Source organism: Vidua chalybeata, chromosome 27 (genome assembly GCF_026979565.1).
Source record: "Vidua chalybeata isolate OUT-0048 chromosome 27, bVidCha1 merged haplotype, whole genome shotgun sequence".
In the NCBI taxonomy this organism is placed as follows: domain Eukaryota; kingdom Metazoa; phylum Chordata; class Aves; order Passeriformes; family Viduidae; genus Vidua; species Vidua chalybeata.
Window position 1 is genome coordinate 1,871,221 of NC_071556.1, and position 22,022 is coordinate 1,893,242.

The window sequence follows — 22,022 nt, forward strand, 5'->3', positions numbered from 1 at the left end:
CTCCAGCACACCAGAGACAGCACGGTTTGGCTGGAGCAGCAGCCAGGCAATGAAATGTCTCCTCCACCCTGGAGCACAAACACAAAGCCCTTGGGAGAGCTGGGCAGGGCCATCCGTGTGGCACTGAGGGCAGGGATGTGGCTGTGGCTGATGTCATGGTCACTCTAACACCCACAGCTGCCAGGGCTGTGCTCTGGGTGCTGGATTGGTGCTGGGTACATCTGAGGCAGCTCCACTGAGTCAGGGAGTCAAAGTTTGGGTTGGAAGGGACATTAAAGCTCATCCCATTCCAGCCCTGCCATGGCAGGGACACCTTCCACTGTCCCAGGCAGCTCCAAGCCCTGTCCAGCCTGGCCTTGGGCACTGCCAGGGATCCAGGGGCAGCCACAGCTGCTCTGGGCACCCTGGGCCAGGGCCTGCCCACCCTGCCAGGGAACAATTCCTGCCAATATCCCATCCAGCCCTGCCCTCTGGCAGTGGGAGCCATTCCCTGGGTCCTGTCCCTCCAGGCCTTGTCCCCAGTCCCTCTCCAGCTCTCCTGGAGCCCCTTCAGGCCCTGCCAGGGGCTCTGAGCTCTCCCTGGAGCTTCTCCTCGCCAGGTGAGCACCCCCAGCTCTCCAGGGGGTTACAGGAGATTTAGAAGGGAATCACAGAGCTCACAGGCATCAAAAAGGCCCAGCTTTAGGACTGTTCCTCCTCCTCAGTTCCCTGCCAGCACCAGGAGAAAGCAAATGTCCTACAAAAGACACGCTGTATCCACCAACTTGTGATTAATACAAAATCAAGTGGAATCGTTCACTGAGTGACAGAGAAGAGGTTTCAGGAATGAACCTCGAGTGGCTCTGCCCACCTGGCTGGGGGAAGGTGATCCAAAGGATTGGGACAAGCACCTCCACCCAGGCAGCTCCCAAGTTCAGGAATCATCCAGCCTGGAGCACTGCCCTGGTTTTTAGGCTGTGTTCTCACCAACACCACATGGAGAAGTGAGGACTGAGCCTTCTCTTCTCCCTCCTGCCCAAACACCCTCACTCCCACACAGCCTGTGCTGCACTTTGGGCAGGGCTGTGATCACACCTTGGATCACAGAGTTCAACACAGACTGAAGTGGTTCCCATGATCAGATACGACACCAGTCTGGTATTTGTTGGCAAAAAGGCACAAAGGAATGAAATGTGCCCTGGGATGGGGCAGGAAGGTGCAGAGACATGCAGGGGAAGGGCAGCGTGCCCAGGAGCTGAGGCAGGAGCCTGCAGGCTCTGGTGGTAACAATCCTGAAAGTGATGATGGAGTTATTAAAATATGGCAACATGGGTGTAGGAGTGGGCAGGAGAGCAGGAGAGGAGCTGCTGCTGCCAAGGCTTCTCCCAGCAGAAAGGTGCTCAGTGTCCCTGCCAGCATCTGAGTGTACCCTCACATCCATGGGGAGCCAGGCTGGGAGAGCTGGGGGTGCTCACCTGGAGAGGAGAAGCTCCAGGGAGAGCTCAGAGCCCCTGGCAGGGCCTGAAGGGGCTCCAGGAGAGCTGGAGAGGGACTGGGGACAAGGCCTGGAGGGACAGGACCCAGGGAATGGCTCCCAGTGCCAGAGGGCAGGGCTGGATGGGATCTTGGGCAGGAATTGTTCCCTGGCAGGGTGGGCAGGCCCTGGCCCAGGGTGCCCAGAGCAGCTGTGGCTGCCCCTGGATCCCTGGCAGTGCCCAAGGCCAGGCTGGACAGGGCTTGGAGCAGCCTGGGATGGTGGAAGGTGTCCCTGCCATGGCTGGGGTAGAATGAGATGGGATTTAAGGTCCCTTCCAGCCCAAACCATTTTGGTTGCTGTGATCTCTTGTCTTCGGACTCCTCAAGTGACCAGTGAAGATTCCATGACTTTTTAGATCCCAACAAGAGGAGCAGGGACCTGGATCCGGCTGTAGGCTCCATCCTGGGAAGGAAATGGAGGCAGAGCAGCTGGAGGGGCTTTGGCAGGGCTGTGGCAGGAGCTCTGTGTCCTCTCCCAGCCCCACTTTGGCTCAGCTGCCCTTGATTGGTGCCTCTGGGCTCCAGTGAAGCTCTTTAGGGGACATTAAGGGACATTAAGTCTCCATCACAGCTCCAAGGCCAGTGTTTAGGCACCACTCCCCACACTTCCCCCATTCCCTCCCCTCCCCACCTGTGCCCAGCCTGCCTCAGCTGGTGGGAAGCAAACCAAAACCAGTTGGATCCTTCTGCTGTTTTCTTTGACTGTTTCACTGAAATATCCACCACAGCCTGAAAGAATTCCCTCCTTGAGGCCCAAGCCAGGCCCCAGATGAGACACTGAAATCCACGAGGAGCCTTTTTCATAGGAAATGCAGCAGGAGTCTCAGGCATCAGCATCCCCCAAATCCAAACACCACATCTGCCAGGCTCAGGGAGGAGCCAGGTCCTGCAGGACACGGTCCCTGAGCCAGCCTTGGATCCCTGCAGTGCAGCAGGTGATTTCCTGGTCTAGATATCCGAGGATTTCAACAGCAAAAGTAAGGAGAGGAGAAATCACCTCCCCCCACCCCCCTCTGCCCTGCAGAGAAGTGGAAGATGAGATCTCTTCATCCCCACCAGCCCCTCGTGGTGTTGGTGGATACCAAACACCACCCATCTCCAACAGCCTGTGGGTTATTGCCACCCTCCACAATGCCAGGAAGGTGCTGCAGGAATTCTGGGGGGAAAGGGGCAATTCTCCCTTTTCATACTCACAGAAGCCATCCCCAGATGGCTGGGACAAAATCCAAATCCAGCTGGGGGACAAAATCCCCACAAATTGCCGGGATCTGGTCTGTAGATTGCTGGGATCTTCAGCATTGGGATCTTCTGTCCCACAGCGACCAGGACCAGAGAAGCATGGAATCATTAAGGTGGGAGAAGATTTTTAAGATCAAGTCCAACCATCAAGCCACCACCATGACCACCACTGAGCCATGTCCCCAAATGCCACATCCACACATTATTGGAACACTCCCAGATGGACACTGTGCTGGCCCAGCAGGTGATGAAGAAGATGTCTTAGGTTGGAAATGGGGGTGTGTATTCTATCCCTGTCTGTCAGAGGTGGGGCAGTTAACTTCTGTTCATTGGGCAATTTTCTTTATCTCTCCCACAACCAATCCTCCCTCCAGGAGATCTCCTTTGTTCATGGGTCATTAATTATTAATTATCTTCTGTTCATGGGCCAGTAAGTGCCCCTGCATGGCTGAGAAAATTCCATCATCCCATGGGAGATGCTCCACCCAGGGGAGGAGCCAAGCATTCCTACCTGGATCCAATCTGACCTTGGAACAGCACAGCAGCCTTTGCCCACTGCTCTCCCAGAGGAGCAGCTTTCTGCCCCACTGCTCTCCCAGAGGAGCAGCTTTCTGCCCCACTGCATTCCCAGAGGAGCAGCTTTCTGCCCCACTGCATTCCCAGAGGAGCAGCTTTCTGCCCCACTGCATTCCCAGAGGAGCAGCTTTCTGCCCACTGCATTCCCAGAGGGAGCCCAGGCCCATCCACACCAGCCCTGGAGCTCCAGAGGAAAACTCCAGCCTTGTCCAGGATCCTGCTCCAGCAGAAGCACAGCTGGCACTGCAGGAGGGCTGAGCCCCCATGGAATGGCACTGCTGCCACACCCTGACCCACAGGGTGCCAGGGCCTGCTCTGACCCTGGCAGTGGTTTGGTTTTGTTTGTACTATTGCATTTGTATTTTTAATTTTCCTATTAAAGATCTGTTATTCCTATTCCCATATCTTTGCCTGAGAGCCCCTTAATTTCAAAATTATAATAATTTGGTGGGAGGGGGTTTGCATTTTCCATTTCAAGGAAGGATCCTGCCTTCCTTAGCAGACACCTGTCTTTTCAAACCAAGACAGAAGAGAATGAGGAAGAAACTTGGAGAAAGCGGTGCCAGAATCCCCCTGGGAGTGTTTTGCTCCTGCACTGGGAGGTGAATGATCTCACCAGAGAAGCACCAAAGCCTCTCTGCAGGTGAATGAGCAACAGAGCCAGGCTGGGACATGCCAGGACAGGCCGTGGCACAAGGAAGAACTGGCATTTTGGCTGTGGGGAGCTCGACACCCTGAGCTGCCCTGTGGGAATTCCTTTTAAACTCAGGCTGGGGAGGAGCCTGGGTGAGTAATTGCTCCGTGGCAAGTCCAAGAAGTGAATAATATTCCAAGAATAAAGGTTAAAAGCCTGGAGACTCCAATGAAAGATGTTCTATAAATAGGATGAAGTGGGCAGAGCAGTGGGAATAACAGGGAAAAAACTTGACGTGGAAAAGGGCTGGGAAGGATCTGACACCCATGGTGGGATTGGACATGGGCTGGCTCTGCAGAACAGATCCTATACATGTGTTAGCATTTTGGGGTTTTATCAAAAAACACCTTCTGGGCACCCCTCAGAGGGCATCTTGTGCCTGTTGGGAGCTGCCTGGAACCATCCTGCCCCAGCAATGTGGGATTTGTCCCCGGATGTTGTGGCTGGGACAAGGCAGCAGCAGGACAGAAGGTGAAATTTGGGGTTTCCATCACATGGGACAACTTCTGCTGTGCCCAAGGGAACTGGAGGAGTTTCCTTTCCTATTTTTGTCCTCCATTCCCATGTCTCTGGGTGGGACAAGGGGCTGCAGGGACAGCCTTGCTGCCAATGTGGCACAGGCCTTGGCATCTCCCTCTTCCACTCCCATGGGAAAATCACCCCTCCCAGGGATTTTTATCCTTCCTTCCAGTTTACCTGCTACAGTTATCAGAAGGAAGGGTGAAGTCACAGCACAATTTATAAGCAAACCCTAGTTCTTTAAAAAATACTAAGTTTCTGCAGAACTGGGCTGTAAAGGAGCCAAAGCTGCTCAGAGGCCTCAGAGGATGTCACTGTGCAAATGTCAGCTCGAGGCTTAAGGCAGCAAAAAGCCTTGCCAGGGAATTGCTGTGGTGCAGGGCTGATGCTTGGAAAGATCATGCTGTGTTTGCAGGAAGCCCCTGCACCCTCACATCTCTGCCAGCAGCTCTTGGTCACCTCAGAAAGGGACAGAAAAGGAAGAAAAAGAGATGGGTGTGGGAGCAAATGGGGTAAATGGCAAAACTTCCCCAGGATGAAAGGCTGAAGAGAGGGAAAATCAACTTGGAAGAGAAACAACAACCCCAGGGAGCTCTTGAGAAGGAGCAGTTTCCCTCTAATCCACAGAAATTTGGGTCCAGATGTAACTGGAAAGCCACAGGCTGAAATCAGCAAAGGTCTCTTCATAGAATCCTGGAGTATCCTGAGTGGGAAGGGATCATCAGCCCAGCCCTGTCCCTGCACAGGCACCCCACCAAGCCCACCCTGAGCATCCCTGAGAGCGCTGGCCAAACGCTCCTGGAGCTCTGGCAGCCTCGGGGCCGGGACCATTCCCTGGGGAGCCTGGGCAGTGCCAGCAGCCTCGGGGGAAGAACCTTTCCCTGAGCTCCATGCCAAGCCCTGGCACAGCTCCAGCCCTTCCTGGCCTCCTGTCCCTGGCCCAGAGAGTTCAGTGCCTGCAGAAGGGACTCCTGGATCTCATTGCTGTGGGATGTGGCTGGAGCCAAGTGTTCCATACTGTGGGAAAGTGTTAAAAACACACCTGGAGAAATGCTCTGTGAAATCAGACTCTGGGATCTGGTCTGCAGATTGCTGGGACCTTCAGCATTGGGATCTTCAGTCCCACAGCAACCAGGACCAGAGAAGCATGGAATCATTAAGGTGGGAGAAGATTTTTAAGATCAAGTCCAACCATCAAGCCACCACCAAATTCGTATACTTGAGAGCAAAAATTCAGACTCCAGAGCCCAAAGCTGGGCAAGTTGGTCACTCTTCTGCCCAGCCCAGCCTTACCCCTGACTCCCAGTTTCAGGGCAGATCCAGCAAAGGCAGAAGGTTTACAGGAGCTCTGGAATTGTGTGCAGGGTTAGAACTGGGGCCCAGATCTGCACATCAAAACAGATTCCCCATAAATTACTCTGTTAAGGCTTTTCATAAAAGTTTCACAGGGGGAGGATTCATGAGGAACCTGTAATGTTTAATTAAAGGGGAGAAACTGATCTCGCTGTGAAAATCTTCCTGACCCCATGCCAAGCTCATCACTGACTTGATTTATGGGACATAAACAGACTAGAAAATGGTGTAAGTGGTAAAGTCGAGGAACTTCTGCCAATTTGGGATAGAGAGATGTGCAAAGGGAAGGGGATTTACAAACTAAGTGAGGCAAAGGTGAAAGTGCAGCAAGAAAACAGGGAATAAACTTCTGGGCATAGGATGGGAGGATCCAGCCTAGATCCAGCCTCCAGCTGCTCTTTGCCCCTACCCTGAGTTCTGCCTCTTGGCATGAAGGTCACTGCCATGAAATTCCCCATTGCTTGAATGACCTGTGTCCTTCAGGCTGGAATCCCACATGGAAAAGTGTCAAGGCTGCGATGTTGGTGACACAGACACTGCTCTGACTCTGGTGGAACTGACAGGATGACTCTGGATTGACACACTTCCACCCCACCCATTGTCAGGGGAACCTTTCTCCAGTTTTGCTGAGGTTTCCCTGCCCTGCTCATGCCCCTCAGTGTAACAGTGCCCATGGTGGGAGGCAACGTGTGCCCAGAAAGGGATTCTCGTGTTATTCACATGGAAAAAATGCTGTGGGATTGCTTCAATCCCGGAACTAACTGGTCCCACGAACTCAGCTCATGATTCTTGATCCCTGAGTGGAAGAATTTCCAAAAGGGAGGAGGGAGAGGCTGCTGGGTTTGTGCAGAAGGGAGCAGGGAGGCTGCAGTGAGAGACTGCAGGGAAAAGAGATTGACTTGGAGAGAGCTCAGCTGAGCCTGGCTCCCCACACCATCATTCCAGAGCAAACCAAGGAATTGGGACCCCAAGAGCCACAGAAATCCACTGCTGGGGATGCCTCTGATGAGGAATTCACCAGCCACTAAATAGAGCAGCTCCCCACTACCAGGAAAAAGAGGGAAGTGAGCAATTCAAAGGCCAGGAGGGAGAGGAGGTCACTGCAGAGCTCCTCCAGCTCAGCAGCAGTTTCACAAATGCTTTAAAGAACTTGAAATAAAACACTTTCAACACCACTCCCTGACCAGGCCTGACCAGGCCTGGGCACTGCAGGGGAAGCTCAAAGCTCAAGGTTTTGGGAAAAAAAGGTGAACAAATACAGAAGAATGTCAGGAGCAGCTCCCTGATTGTACAAGGAGATGCTTCCAGCTCCTTGGATGATTCTTGTGGGTCTCTTCCAGCTCAGGACATTCCATGATTCTACAATTCCTCCTTCCTTTGGTCACTGTCAGAGTCAGGATTTTGCAACAAAGCTTTGAGTGAAGGGAATTGCCATGGCAGTCAGATGGCTCCTGTCACATCCCTGGAGCATCCCACAGGCAGCTCCAGCTGAGGGCCTGGGATGTTCCACCTCCTTGGGAAGAGGTTCTCACCAAGTTTCAGAGATACCAGGGGCACAAGAGGGATTTCAAAGCAGAAGAAAACAAATCAGAAAGGCAAAAATACAAGGAAAAAAGCCCAACCCAAGTCCCTCAGGTGCAAAAATCTTGCAGGAGCCAGACTGAGCATGATCCATTTTCATATTCCCACAACCAGGAATCATCTGTGATCCACTTTCACATTCCCACAACCAGGAATCATCCTTGATCCACCCAGCCTGTAACTCCATTCCTTTACCTTCATCCCTTTCACAGCACTCCAGCCAAGCCTCTGCCTTCCTCCTTTGGAAGTGCCTGGCTTTGGCAACAACTGCTCAGTAAAAACTTCAATATCTGATTTTCCCTGTTTTTTTAGGGACAAAAGCAGTTCCAGCACAGAGCCAGCTCCTGTTTCTGCCCTGAGCTTTCCCACCTCCATCCCTGCAGTGCAGCTGGGGTCGGGGTGTGTCCACAGCACCAGGGACCGAGCTGGGAATGCAGGGGCGAGGGAAGGCACGGTTTAAAAAGAATTTAAGAAAAGGAAGCTAAAAAGTCATCCCAGCCAGCCTCAATTCCTAAGGAAGCTTCTCAGCTCTGTAGACCTGAGATTTTCCTTTTCTTACATCCCAGAAGGTTGTTGGCAGGACCACCAAGAAAATACAACGAGAGTGAGAGCGGGAGGTAAAGAGAAAAGCTGGGCAGCACTGAGAGCAGAGGGAGGAGGGAATGCAAAAGGAAGAAGGAAAAGTATCGGGGACGTGGGCGAGCAAACGAGCCAAAAATTCGGGTTAAAAAAACAGGGTCTGCAAAAGGCAATGAACGGAAAACGGAACAGCCCAGAAAAAAAACTCTGGGGAAGAGGCAGCCCGGGCAGCCTTGGAGGACGGGAGTCAGGGGAATAGGGACGGACCCACAGTCTGCAGGATGGCGACTGGGAACTGGAGTGTGTCCCTGTCCCTGTCCCTGTCCCTATCCCTGTCCATTCCTGACTTCCCCTGCGCAGGGAAGTGTCCCCGAAGCTCCAGAGCAGCTCAGGGATGGAGTGGGACCAGCACACTCCGCCACGGGCACCGCTCCCATCTGCTTTTCCTTGTGCCAGATGGGCAGGGGAGGGAGGGGGGGAGGGAGGGATGGGGGATGGAGCCGCATCGCTGGGATGGCGGGGATTCATTTCTTCCCATTCTTTTCCCAGTGCCATTTAAGCGGCTGGCCCTAAACGCTTTCTGATTGCTCTGCTTGCCCCAGTGACACCAAGGCAGGAGCCTTTCAGAATAAATCATTTAGGGGCAGAGAGAGAAAGAAGCAGCAGCTCCGACCCCAAAGGCACAGACACCTCCCTCCTCCTCCTCCCCCTCCCCTTCCCGCGTGTTTTGGAGCTGCTGGAGCAAAGGGGAGAGCGAACAGGAGTAATTTTCCACGGATGCAGGGAACAATCGAGCCCCGCATGGTTTTTCTGGTTCAAATGCTTCCCTGCAGCAGTTCGTGCTCATCCCCGGCACACAAAGGCGATGCACATGCAGGGACCGGTCGCGTCTTGCTCCAGCCTCCGGTGCCGAGGTGCGGGGGACGGGAGGATCGGGGGAGATGCTCCAGCTCCGCTCCCCGGGCAGGGGATGGCTGAAGCCGGCTCTGAGTCAGCCTCAGGCAGCCCGGGCACGGCCCCTGCCCTGCCCAGGGACGGGAGAGGGGACGGGGCGGCTTTGGCACACCGAGAAGGCACTCGTGGGTTTAGGGTTTGGGGTTTGTAGGCATCTTTTTGATGCAGAGAGAATCTGGGGGAGGAAGGAGGCCACTGTGACTTCACAGCAGTTTTTGTTTCAGCCTTGTGCCCGATTTCTCCTGGGATCCAGCCCCTCCACTCACACCGAGAACCCCTGCCCCATGCAAGGGTTGCTCCCTGGGGACAGGGTGTGCTGGTGCTGAGGATGGATCCTGGCACCACCTGGGGAGAGGCTTTAGAGGGGAGCAAGGAGCCCTGGGCAGCCTCAGCACCATCCCCTGACAGCCCAAAGGGGGCTGGACAATGGCGGGGTGCAGGCAGGACCTGGGAGTGGGGTCAAGTCCTGAAGGACAGTGGGGTGAACTCCAAGTCAAGCAAAGCCATGCCAGGATCCTTTTTTCCCCTTGGTCCCTGATTCCCTTCTCATCCTGATTCCTTTCAAAGAATCCTGGAATGGTCTGTGTTGGAAGGGACCTTAAAGCCCATCCAGTGCCACCACTGCCCTGGCAGGGACACCTCCCACTGTCCCAGCTGCTCCAAGCCCTGTCCAGCCTGGCCTTGGGCACTGCCAGGGATCCAGGGGCAGCCACAGCTGCTCTGGGCACTCTGTGCCAGGGCCTGCCCACCCTCACCCATCTGATATCCTGTCTATCCCTGCCCTCTGGCAATGAAAGCCATTCCCCCTTGCCCTGTCCCTCCAGCCTTTGTCAAGAGTCTCTCTTCAGAGGGAGGAATTTCATCTCTGGCTCCAAGCAGCACCCCAGCTCCCCCAAGAGGAAGGGTCCTCAGAAATCCCCTCTCCACATGTCAAACCTATGAAAAGATCAACTTTTATAGCCCAGACCTGCCCCAAGTAAGAGCTTCAGACTTCTGAACCGAAAAGAACTTTGAAATGTCCATCTCTGGGGCCTGCAGGACAGCAGGAGGCATGGCTTGGTGTGGCAGCTTTGCTGCTCTTGCACATCAAATCATGGCACCATTTCTGAGCCCTTTTTGGCTCCTCTTCCCTGGGGTGTGCCTGCTAAACACTCTGGGAGCACTCAGGGCTGAAGGAACAACACCTCTGGTCTTGTGGGCATCCTGTTGAGAGGACCCTTATCGCTGGCTGTGAAGAAATATGAAAAGCACTCAGTTTCCACAAAAAACCCCACAAGAATTCTTAGTTCCTTATCAAAGATCAGTGCAGAGGAGCTAAACAGACCCAGACTCCTGCTGGGAGATCTCCAAGCAACATTTTTGTGGTGCAGAGTTTGGTTTTCCTTCCACCAAACTCCTTCCACCTCCATCCTCCCGAGCCAGGGGCTCAGCCAGGGCTGGTTTGGATCCCTTTGCCAGAGCATTGGAGGAGCTTCCAACAGAACATCAAAGCAGAGATGCACAGGGATCACAGGATCCAGTGTGAAGATCCAACAGCAACATTTAGATGGGATATTGGGCAGGAATTCCTGGCTGTCAGGGTGGGCAGGCCCTGGCCCAGGGTGCCCAGAGCAGCTGTGGCTGCCCCTGGATCCCTGGCAGTGCCCAAGGCCAGGCTGGACCGGGCTTGGAGCAGCCTGGGACAGTGGGAGGTGTCCCTGCCATGGCAGGGGTGGCACTGGATGGGCTTTAAGGTCCCTCCAACTCAAAGCATTCCATGATTCCATGATCCTTGTCAAATCATTTCCCTGCCACGTAGCTGTGCCAAATTCTTCCCTCCTTGCTCTGCTTGGGTGTTTGTGCTTATTTAGCTCTGTTCCAACATCCAGCAAATGAATTTAGAAACATTTGAGTTTTACCTAAGAGGTGATGGCACTTAGGTGGTCGTGGAGAGATGCTTTCTGTAAATAACTTGTGTGGGAATGCTTCTGGATGGCTGAGAGGCTTCCTTGACAAGAAGCAGGGAAAGGAGAAAGGAAGATTTACAGAGGAAAGTCTCAGTTTGCTTTGCCTACCAAAACAAAAGGGCTGGATTGCTACACACAAAAGCACCAAGAGAGAGCCAAGATGCCAATTTAAGCATAAGGACAATGCTGGCATGAAACCAACTGGCAAAAAAAATTGGCTAAAATAAATAAAACTGGAATTAAAAAGGAGCTTTGTTACTCTGAGAGCTCCCAGCGTGTGCAAGGGACACACTGGGGGCTGAAGGGGGAGCTCTGTGCCTTTATGAATCCTTGGACCACACGTGGACAGCAGGACTGGGCTCAGAGGTCCCTCCTGCCCTCTCCCTCCAACAGCAAACTCATTCTACATCCAGGTCTCCAAACTGGGAAGCCAAACCTTGCAGGTGGAGAATGCTCAATGTCCTCATAAAGCTGCAGCAAGAGCTCTTGAAACCTTCTCAGATGAAAAGTCAATCCAAGGATTGGGAATGCCCTGGGAATGGGAGCTTTTCAAAACATTCTAACAAGCAGGGATCTGGGAGAGCTGCAACAATAGCTGATTTCCAAGGAAAATGAAAGACAACTTGTTTCCCAAATCCCAGTTTCCTCCCAATGCGTCAGAGCTGTCATACCTGGAGGTCAGGGGAAAAAAAAAGAGTCATGGAGAAAAAGGCCTCATTGGAACTAGTAAGTATTTTGGATAAAAGAAAAGACTTTGGATGTGTCCTGCCTGAATCCAGTGAGGACAGACTGGAGAGAAACTGTTCCTGCCCGTGGGAAGTGAGGGATGAACGAACAGCAGCCATGGATTGAAGGGGAAAACCCCAAATGCTTTGTACTAGTAAAAACAGCAAAGTATTGGAAGGGATTGTGTAGGGAAAGGTTGGCCTCCCTCTCTCTGAAGGGTTTTCTGAACAGCTTTGTCAGGAAGGGTTCCTGAAAATCCCTTCCTTTTTTAGGGCAGGATCTGGGTTATTTATCCTACAATGGCAACTACACCAACTGTGACCCAAAATGGGCTCCTCTGATCCCCTCTGTCCAAAGCTGGACACAGAACTGCTGCTGGCTGCCAGCAGGGACCCTCCACATCCCACAGTGACCTGGAAACACCATTCCTGAAGCAGCTGGAACACCCTGCTCCCAGCCTTGGGATTACAGTTTGGACCAGAATGATAAAGGCTTAATCACATTAATTAGCTTTATTTGCATTGCTTTGCATGGAAGCCTCAGGAAAGGCTTGTTGTTAAAATTCAGTTTTCTAAATCCCAGGGACACTGAGAGCAATGATACAAATAACCAGAATTTTGGTGCCATTGTGTCATGTGGCAATGACAGGGGTGGCTCTTGTCTATCACCATCACCCTGAGAATGATAAAATAAATCCAGTTTTCTATAAACTGATATCCTGCAGCCACATCCATAACATGGGGAAAAGCATCCAGTTGCCCCCAGCAGCAATATTCCTGATCACAGTTAAAACCTTAAAATTGCAGAACATAAACCTGACAAGGCCAAACAGCAGAGAAACCATGGGAAAATAAGCCAAGTATGATAGAAAAGTGAATTAAACATGATTATCACTGCCAAAGTGATCTCCCATACTTTTAAAGGTGACAAGGAGATCAATTAAAAAAAAAAAAAAAAAAGGGGGAGTTGAGGTAGGATTAGGACAGATAATTTATGTTAAAAGGAACATTTTGCTTTGGAACATTGCTTACAAAGGAGACTTTTCAAAACGACCTGAACTGCCCCTGGTCCATCTTCCACAGAGAAGGGAGGGAGCAGCAGAGTGAGATCAGCTCCCACCTCAGCTCTGCCTTCTCCCACCCTCAGCTTCCCAATCCCCAGGGACACGGGGCGGTTCCTGCTGGAGTGACAGCTCCAAAGGGGCGGCAGGGGGCCACAGGGGGAGCCTAAACACACAAACCTGGGCTCCCTGGCTCACCTTGGACTCGATGATCTTTAAATTCTCTTCCAACTTCAAAAAAAAAAAAAAAAAAACCAAAAAAAACCAAAAAACACAGAAAACAAACAAAAAACCCAAACAAAACAACAAAAAAAAAAACAAACCCAAACAACAACAACAAAATACCCGTGGCCCCAGAGATGCTGTGGGACCCACCCTGCAGGGATCAGGTTTAACACTAAGCCCAATCCTGGGTTTAGCAGAGCTGCAGAGTGGTGGCCCTGGGCACATTGCTAAGGCCTGACCTGCTGGCTCCCATGGCTTCCTGTCACATCCTGTTCCTTCAAGGATTCCTGGTAACATTTTCCTCCCCAAAGAGGCCAACGAGGCTGAAGATGGGCTGAGAGTACCCAATCCATGGTTCTGGACCTGGGATGAGGCTGTGTGTGAAGCCAAACAAACACAGGAATGTTGAGGGGAACAAGGAACTGAGAAATGAAAGTGCTGTAGGACAAAAGAGCAGGAAGGCAGAGCACCACTGGAATCTGAAAGGATTTACTCACTGGACAATCCAACAGGGAAACTCTGACCCAAAACCAGACAAACATTTATAAGGGGAATCAGATATGTGCTAAATACCCCAGAAAATGAAAAGATTTCACAACGAAATCTCAGCTCCTGTCCAATTTATTTCCAGTACTCACAGCCGTTCCCAGTCTTCCACACACCTCTGAGGAGGGAGATTTTCAGCTCATCACCTGATGTAGCTGGCAAAAGTCACTGTGAGCAGGAAATCAAACTAAGTAGGTCACAGCTCCAAGCCTGAGCAATAATTTCAAGGGTCTTTACCTTCCTTATGCCACCTCTTTATCTTCCAGCACCTCGGGAAATCTGCTGGTCTCATGAAGAGCTCGGGGCACATGCTCAGCTCTGCTGGAAGTGGGGTTTGCCCTCCCAAAGAGGAGTCAGGGTGTCTGTGTGTGACACACAGAGCAGGACACGTGGGAATAAACAGCTCCCTAAAGTCTGGTTTCTCTGGAAACACCAGGACAGGCACCACGGGAGCGTGGCTGTGACGCTGCACTGCTCACCCCTCTCCTTGAGCAATGAACCCTTCAAACCTCAGCTTCTCCCAGATTTAATGACCAACAGGAGGCAGGGGAAGTTAATCTGTATCTAGAACAGCTCCATAAATAAAACTGGAAAATTCTGGCACTGAACTAGAGCTGCTTTCATTTTAAAGCCTCCACTCCTGAGTGTGGGGGCAGCCTGGGGGCTCCTTTGATGGCAGTTTGCTGCCAGTCCCTTAGGGAGCACCAAGTTTTTGGACTTTGGTTTGTCACTTCCAGAGCAGGTTTGTCACTTCCTGGGGAGATGCCAAGGCCTGCCCAGGCTGGGGGTCTGCTGCCCACCCCCTGCCCGAGGGGATTTTTGGCTGCAGAGGCTCTGGGGTGGGCAGGTTGCTGCAGGGAGGGCTTGTGCTCACCAGAGCTGTCACGCTGCCACCTCTCCCCAGCCTGGAAGTCAGGAGTATTTTTAAAAAAAGATGTAAACAAAAGAAGCTGCTCAGTTGGGCAGGTTCCAGCCCTGCTCTCACTGCAGGGATTGCTGACAATCCCAGTACACAGAGCCCTGAGTAAATATTGGTTCAGACATGGATGCAGAGAGCACGAGGCCGCCTGCAGCTCAACAAACAGCCCGGCCAAAGCAGCTTTCCCCAGGCTGCATCTTCCTGTCCCTCCTGCAGCTCAAAAACCAGCCTGGCAAAAGAAACTTTTCACCAAAGCTGGACCTTCCTCTTCCTCCTGCAGCATCCCAAGGGCTGCCTTGGCCTTGAGCACAGGGATTTCTGGCCAGTGACAGAATCCACGTGGATTATCCCCAAAATAAAGCAGTGTGGAGCACACAGAGCTGGAAGAAATCCACCTTTGCCCGTTGGCCTCTGGCTGGCTCTCAGGGTGAACTGGTTCCCTCAGCCCCAACTCTCCAAGGGGTGAGTGTGGGACAGAACTGATTCCAGGCAAAATAACCTTCCCTGCCCTCCAGGCCTGCTCATTTTATTTATGGGAAAATATGCTCGTTAATGCTCTTATCACGGGCAGGATCTAATCGGGGGGGAAAGTCTCCTCTGAGTATCTCCCCGTTAATGAGCTGCTGTGCGAGATGTTTCAGCAGGCAAAGCTCACTCTGAGCTCTGACAGAGCAGCCTCTGCACAGGTCTTAACTCTCATCCTGCTGGCAGCTGTTTGTTTGGATAACATTTCCAAACGAAATTAGGGGTTACAAAAGCAGAGCTGCACCGTGCACTTCCTCATCCCTGAGGCTGTCTGAGCCAAGCACAAGAGGAACTGGAGGAAAACAAGCCAGGCTGTCCCACTCCCCTTCCCCTTCCCAGCACAGGCTGGGCAAGGGGATTGTCCTGCAGGGAAACCTGGGATGGTGCTGGATTCTGGGAGAGGGGAATGGAAACAAAAAACAAACTCCTAAATCCACCACACAGGCTCCAGCAAGCAAGAGAGAGGAAGGAAAATGTTCATGGAGGAATTCCAGGGAGGCTGAAATGCTGATTATGATGGGATTGATTGTGAGGGGTTTGCAAAGGGTTTGCTCAGGACCCCAATGCCCTCTCCATGCAAACAGGAGGGACAGGGCTTCACCCTCTCCCCAAATTATCTCCCCTCTGTGACTCCTCAGCAAGAACCAGAGCTCCAATGTGGGAAATGGATTTGTAGAAAATTCTTAAAACGAAGAAATTTACCCACAAGGGGTAATTTTAGATGATTGGCTTTAAGGCATTTACAGCATGGTGTGCCTAAAGCTGATAGGCCAAGAAATGCTTATAAGTGTATTGTAATTAGGAAATAGCTGGCTTCTGATTGTGATGGTGTGAATGATAACATCTGTATTGTCTCACCCTTCTCATGAGATTGAAAATGGAATAAAAGTTTTTAAAACGCCTCTCAGTTGCCCCATCTCTGGGGTGACTTTTTTCTGAGATTTTTCATGCCCTTTTCTCAGTTGCCCAGAGATGGGGCAACTGAGAAAAGGGCATGAAAAATCTCAGAAAAATCTGAAAAATCTCAGAAAAGGGCATAATCCAACATCCATCACCTCTGGGTAACTTGGGAGAGGGGTTGGAGATGAGCTGCCTCTGGCCCAGCAGAAACGAAACAGAAAATGGGGTGGGGAAGGGAGGCTGTTGCAACGTCTTTCACTCAATTGTGTTGCAACCACCTCCAAATTCCTCAGAGCCATTTGTTCATAACTGGCAGCAACAGCCAGAGAAAAATCAATACAGGAATCAGTGGTGTGGAACATTATCCCTAAATTGCAGACCCATAACATCAATGTGCCCCAGCACACTTCCCAGAAATCATAAGGTGCCGCCCTCTGAGTGTTCCCTGTGGCTCCTGCTCTTGGCCAAGCCCCTTTCCAGCTGATTTCCTGTTCCCACTTCAACCTCCCCCCTCTCCCTCCACATTATTTTTATGTGGAAGCTAGTCCATTGGATCCTGCAAACTCAAAAAGAACAACTCAGCCTTTCCCAGGTGCCCAGGTGATGTTGGATTCCACCCTTTAATTCAGATAAATGAGAATCTACAGCATTTTAAACATCTATTACTTCATCTGCATTCAATCCCTCTCTATGCCAGCTGTTTTGAAGTGGAAAAACAGAGATTCAAAGGTTTTTTTTTTTTTTTTTTTTTTGTGAGAGCACAGACTTTTTTTGTTGGCCTAATGACTGTTTTCTTCTAGTTCAGTATCTCACAAAGATCTTGGAAAAATAAATTCTTCCCTGTGCTGGTAAACACCTAAAAATTTTGGCTTCATTTTGCAGAGTCTCCTTCCAGCACAAGTGGGTCTGCAGAAAGCCTGACCTTCAAATGAAATCATTCTCACAGGGATGACAATGAAAATGAGAGTTTTTCCAGCTAGAAAAGGTGTTCTAATTACTTGTCCCACAAAGATCAGAATAGATTCTGACACACTAAATAGTGATTTAGTGGGGGAGTATTTAAAATTAGATAACTGGTACTTAACTGTTACCTGTGAGGAGATGAACCAGAAGTATTAAGGAAGGAGAGGGCCAGATTTAAGAGCCATTTTTTTTTACTAAGACTTATAAAATATAGGTCTGATAAGTGTAGAAATATTACTCTCCAGTGCCTCACAAGTTTTTGCTGTCCTTTGTCTCCACAGAGAGCTGACCAACATTAAACATTTAAATTATTCCATGACTAAAATCAGCTAAATGAGAGGGTGAAGTCATCACAGACAATGATTTCTATGAAAACCTGTCCTGATGGACATCTCTGCCTCAGCTTCTGTCCTGTTTTGGTGCTTGGCTGCATCTCTAGACACGTCTCAAAACTGGAAGAATAAGCAGAGTTTTCTTGCAGTGGAATGGAGAGAAAAGGCAATCAGATCTACTTGATTTTAAAGCCTGCTCCAATAAATCAATAAATCAATGTATTTTATTCCCATTTTGGGGGAGATATTAAATGGGCAATGCTATGCATGGAGTGCACATGCTTTGAAGGGAGCTCATGTTTTTCTCTCATGTTCTTTCCTCGTCAGCAAATCGGAGCAGGATGAATTCCCCTGATGCTGCTAAATGCCACAAACATCCATTTCCACCTTCCAGGAGAGCCCTGAGAGCGCGATGCAGCAAAGCACAAAACACACAGGGCTTTCTGCTACTCGTCACAAAGGATTTTTGTCCCATTCCCCCTCCCTGGAGCTTTGCTGCTCCTCTAGAACACGGATGCAGGAGCAGCCTCAGCTCCACCAGTGGCAGAAAACCAGGCAGAAGCAGCAGTTCTTGCAGCTGTGTGGTTTAATCCTGCTTTAATCACCTGAGTGACAGAAGGGTTTATCTTTCCTTCTTGGAATAAATGATGTTACAGAGCTGTGGTTCCAACATGCAGGATTTCAGAACCTTGGGAGATTTATGAGTGTTTCAGCTCCTGAACATCTTTCTAAGCACTGATCTTGTGTTATCTGATCACAAACACTTGCACACCTGAAAACACAGGGAAGAGGGAAGACAGTTACTTATCCCACACCCATTTCTGGCTCTAATAAAAACAACAGTTTTAAATCTGATTTTCTTCCTGTGCTGCCATAAACTCGTCTTTCAGACTATTTCAGAAAGTAAAACCCATAAAAGCTTGACAAAGAATTACGACTGGTGATCTGAACTATTGTTTGAGACCTCTTTTGTGAAAAGAGGGTTAAAAGCAGAAGGAAACAAACTAAGAAAGGAAAATCTGGGAAAATCAACACCTTGGCTTTTCTCAGCCTGAAACAATTTCAACTTAGATCCCTAACAGAGATCAGTTTGTTGGTGCTGCTGTCCTTTCCTCAGTAACTGCTCTGGTTATTGAGTAACTCAGGCTGTACAAGATTCTTCTTTCCCAGGAGGTTTCAAGCAGCCCAGTTGCTGTGACCTGCTTGGGGTAAGAGCACAGAGCAACTGGGACCTGCTGGGGCTCTCTGGAGAGCTCCTCAGCAGCTGAGAGCTGACACCAGCTCCTGGCTGTGGGACTAGCAGAGTCCTTGGAAATGCAGTTGTTGGAGAGGGGAAGGCTGTGGTAGCTGGAATGAGGAGGACTTTGTGTGTTGGAGGACACCTGCACAGGATTTGGGATGAACATGACGGATGAGAGTCTCTGTTTGCAATGGTTGTAAAAATGCAATGTAATAAAGAAATAAAGAAGGATCCAAAGCTGTTGGAGAGTGTCCCAAGGAGGGACACGGAGCTGGGGAAGGGTCTGAGGAGCGGCTGAGGGCACTTGGCTCGTTCAGCTGCAGCACAGGAGACTGAGGGGAGGCTCCTCGGGGGCTGCAGCTCCTCCCGAGGGGAGGCAGAGGGGCAGGGGCTGAGCTCTGCTCTGGGCCAGGGACAGGAGCCCAGGAAGGGCTGGAGCTGTGCCAGGGCTTGGCATGGAGCTCAGGGAAAGGTTCTTCCCCCGAGGCTGCTGGCACTGCCCAGGCTCCCCAGGGAATGGTCCCGGCCCCGAGGCTGCCAGAGCTCCAGGAGCGTTTGGCCAGCGCTCTCAGGGATGCTCAGGGTGGGCTTGGTGGGGTGCCTGTGCAGGGACAGGGCTGGGCTGATGATCCCTGTGGGATCCAGCTCAGGAAATTCCGGGATTCTGTGAATCTTCCCTGTGTGTTGAAAGCTGCTGTGCTGGGCTGCTCAGACTGTCAGGGTTCAGTGCCCCCTGAATTAGGTAATTCCAGAGACTGCGATGCCAAACTGGGAATGCAGCTGGAGCAACAACCCTGCTGCAGAGTTACTCTGCCACAGGAGGGGCAATCATGGCAAAAACCAGCTGGGGATGGCAACATCTCCAACTGCCTCAGCCATAATCCCAAAATTGTGAGTCAGAGGCTTCTGTGTGAGGATTTCTGATTCAGTGTCCCTGCTAAAGTGGAAGTTGGGCTATCTCAGCAAAACTGCAGCTGGAACTAATCCCCCGTGGTGTTTAACACAAACCCAGCACAGGTTGGTTGGGCTTTTGCAGAGCTCCCGGAGCTCTCCAGGCACTCAGCTGTGAAATGGAGTGATGGACCATGGAGGTGACAGGGATTCAAAGGGCAAAGCTGTTCCCAGTTCTCAGGGAAGAGGAAACAGCTGCAGCGCTGATTCCACTCACACAGAGCCATTATAAGGAATTACTACAGGATTACTACAGGAATAATAAATGCCATTATTGGAAATAATGAAATTTATCACCGAATGCTAATGTGGCCCTTCCACCCCCTGACACCTTCAGCCCCCAGCAGGAAAACCTTCCTGACACAACACACAAACCAGGAATTGCTAAATCTCCTCTGATGTGCTCCGTGTGGTCCGGATATTCCGGAATTGCAGCTATCCCATTGTTTCAGGCTGGACTCTGGGCAATGCATTAAACAGAAGAGTTTCCCCTCCATAAATCAACAGCCTCGAGGGTGAGGTGAGCACAAGCTCTGTTTATGTCGTGTTCTGGGAGCTAAGGGCAGATGCCTGCAGCAGGAAAAGGACTTTCTTCTCATCCCTTTTACTTTCCAGGACTCCCAGATTTTTCCCCTGGCTGCTGGCCAGGCCAAGCTTCTCCTCTGAGCTGCAGGAGAGCAGACACTGTTTTATTTTGGCACTTTTTTATTTGACAATTTGTTCCATCCCGGGTTATCCCAGCAGCTTCGGGACACAAAAGGTGGGTGGAGAATTTAGACAATGATCCCTCTGCAAAGCAGAGCTGATCAATCCATTGTGCTCAGAGCTCCTGGATGGGGATATTTTCAAGCAAATAAAAATAAGGTAGGAATAAAAGCCCCTAAGAAGTGGCCAAATGCAGCTCTGGTAGCTGCAGGCAATAAAACAGGTGTGTTGTGGCCCGAGTTGATGAAGAAAAAAAGAAATGCAGCCATCTACAAGTTTTTTTAATGGAAAACCATGATTTTTAAAAACCATTACAATGTCTCTTTAGCAGTTTTATTTGGTTCTGTAAACACCTTTCCCCACTTAAGTTACAAAGCATCCCTGCCTGCAAACACCATCACTTACACCATTATTTTGAGCTCTCTTTCTATACAGGATAAAATCCACTGCTCAGGATGTGCCCTGGATGTGCCTCTGCCTTGGTTTTCAGGTCAAAACGATCAGAAATGGTTCAGCCAAAGATTTGATTCCCAAACCCATGGGAATGACGACCTATTTTTGTGCACATTTCCTGCTTTAAGATGGATTTTGAAGGCTGACCCTCACCCCCAAGGCATGAAGCTGTGTTTCCATCAGTCCCATCCAGAACAGCAGTGGGGGTGTCCTGTTTCCAAACTCCCATCCTTTCCTCCAGACTGTTCTTGTCGTGGGGCTGCAGAAAGACCCAACCACATCCCCAAACCTTGGATTTCCAAGCCCCTGGCAGGAGATGGAAAGCAGAGGGCATGAGTTGGCTGTAACAGGGATGAGCCCAAGTTCTGCTGTGTAAATAACCAGAATTTACCCACGTCTTCATGAAGGCACAGCAAAAAAGCCTTTTTAGCCTAAAAGATCATCACTGTCAACCATTCCCTATCCCTAGTCCTGGACTGATCCATTAACCGACTGTTCCCCATCCCTATTCCCCTATAAATCCACAATCCAAACATTCCCCATCCCTATTCCCCTATAAATCCACAATCCAAACATTCCCCATCCCTATTCCCCTATAAACCCAAAAACCAACCATTCCCCATCCCTATTCCCTTACAAATCCACAATCCAACCACTCCCCATCCCCATTCTCCAATAAATCAACCATTCCTCATGCTTACTCCCTTATAAAACCATAAACCAACCCTTCCTCTTCCGTATTTCACTACAGATCCATGAACCAACCTTTCCCTATCCCTATTCCCCTATTAATCCATAAACCATCCATTCCTTATCCCTTTTCTACCATAAACTAACTGTTAGCCATCCCTAACCCCTTATAAATCCTTGACCTATCTATTCCCCATCCCTATTCCCTTATAAATCCATAAATCAACTATTTCCCATCCTTATTCCATTCTAAATCCACAAACCAACAACTCCCCATCCCTATTTCCCTATAAATCCATAAGCGCGTTAAAGGGGACCAGCCCAAACACCCCCGACAAAACCAGCTCACAACCCCACCCTGACTTTTCAGGGACCCACCCCACTACTTGCGGTGGGTTTATTCATAGTTTTTAATTAGAAGTTTCCCTCAGCACCGAGCTCTGTGCGAAGCTCTGAGGGCGGGATGCCCCCGGGGGTCCCACAGGTGGTCCTGCGGCCGCCCTTGCGCTGCTTCCAGCCCCAGGGCTGCACCCTACGGATCCGTCCGTGTTTTTCCATGACTCTTCACGTCTCTCCCTCCCTGCGCTCCCTCACACCCCGCTCCTCCCCCGGCCCCCCCGGTTACCTCAGCCGGGCGGGGCGCGGGCGCGGGACTCGAACCGGCGGCTCCGAGGGCAGTGAGGGGTTGCGGGGCGCCCGCCGGCCGCTGCCCCGCCAGGCCCCGCCCCGCCCGCGGCGCGCGCAGCCAATCACGCGCCGCTACCCCCCGCCTCCCGTGCGGCACCCCCAGCCGATGTCCCGCCCCCCGAGCTCCTCTCAGCCAATAGACAG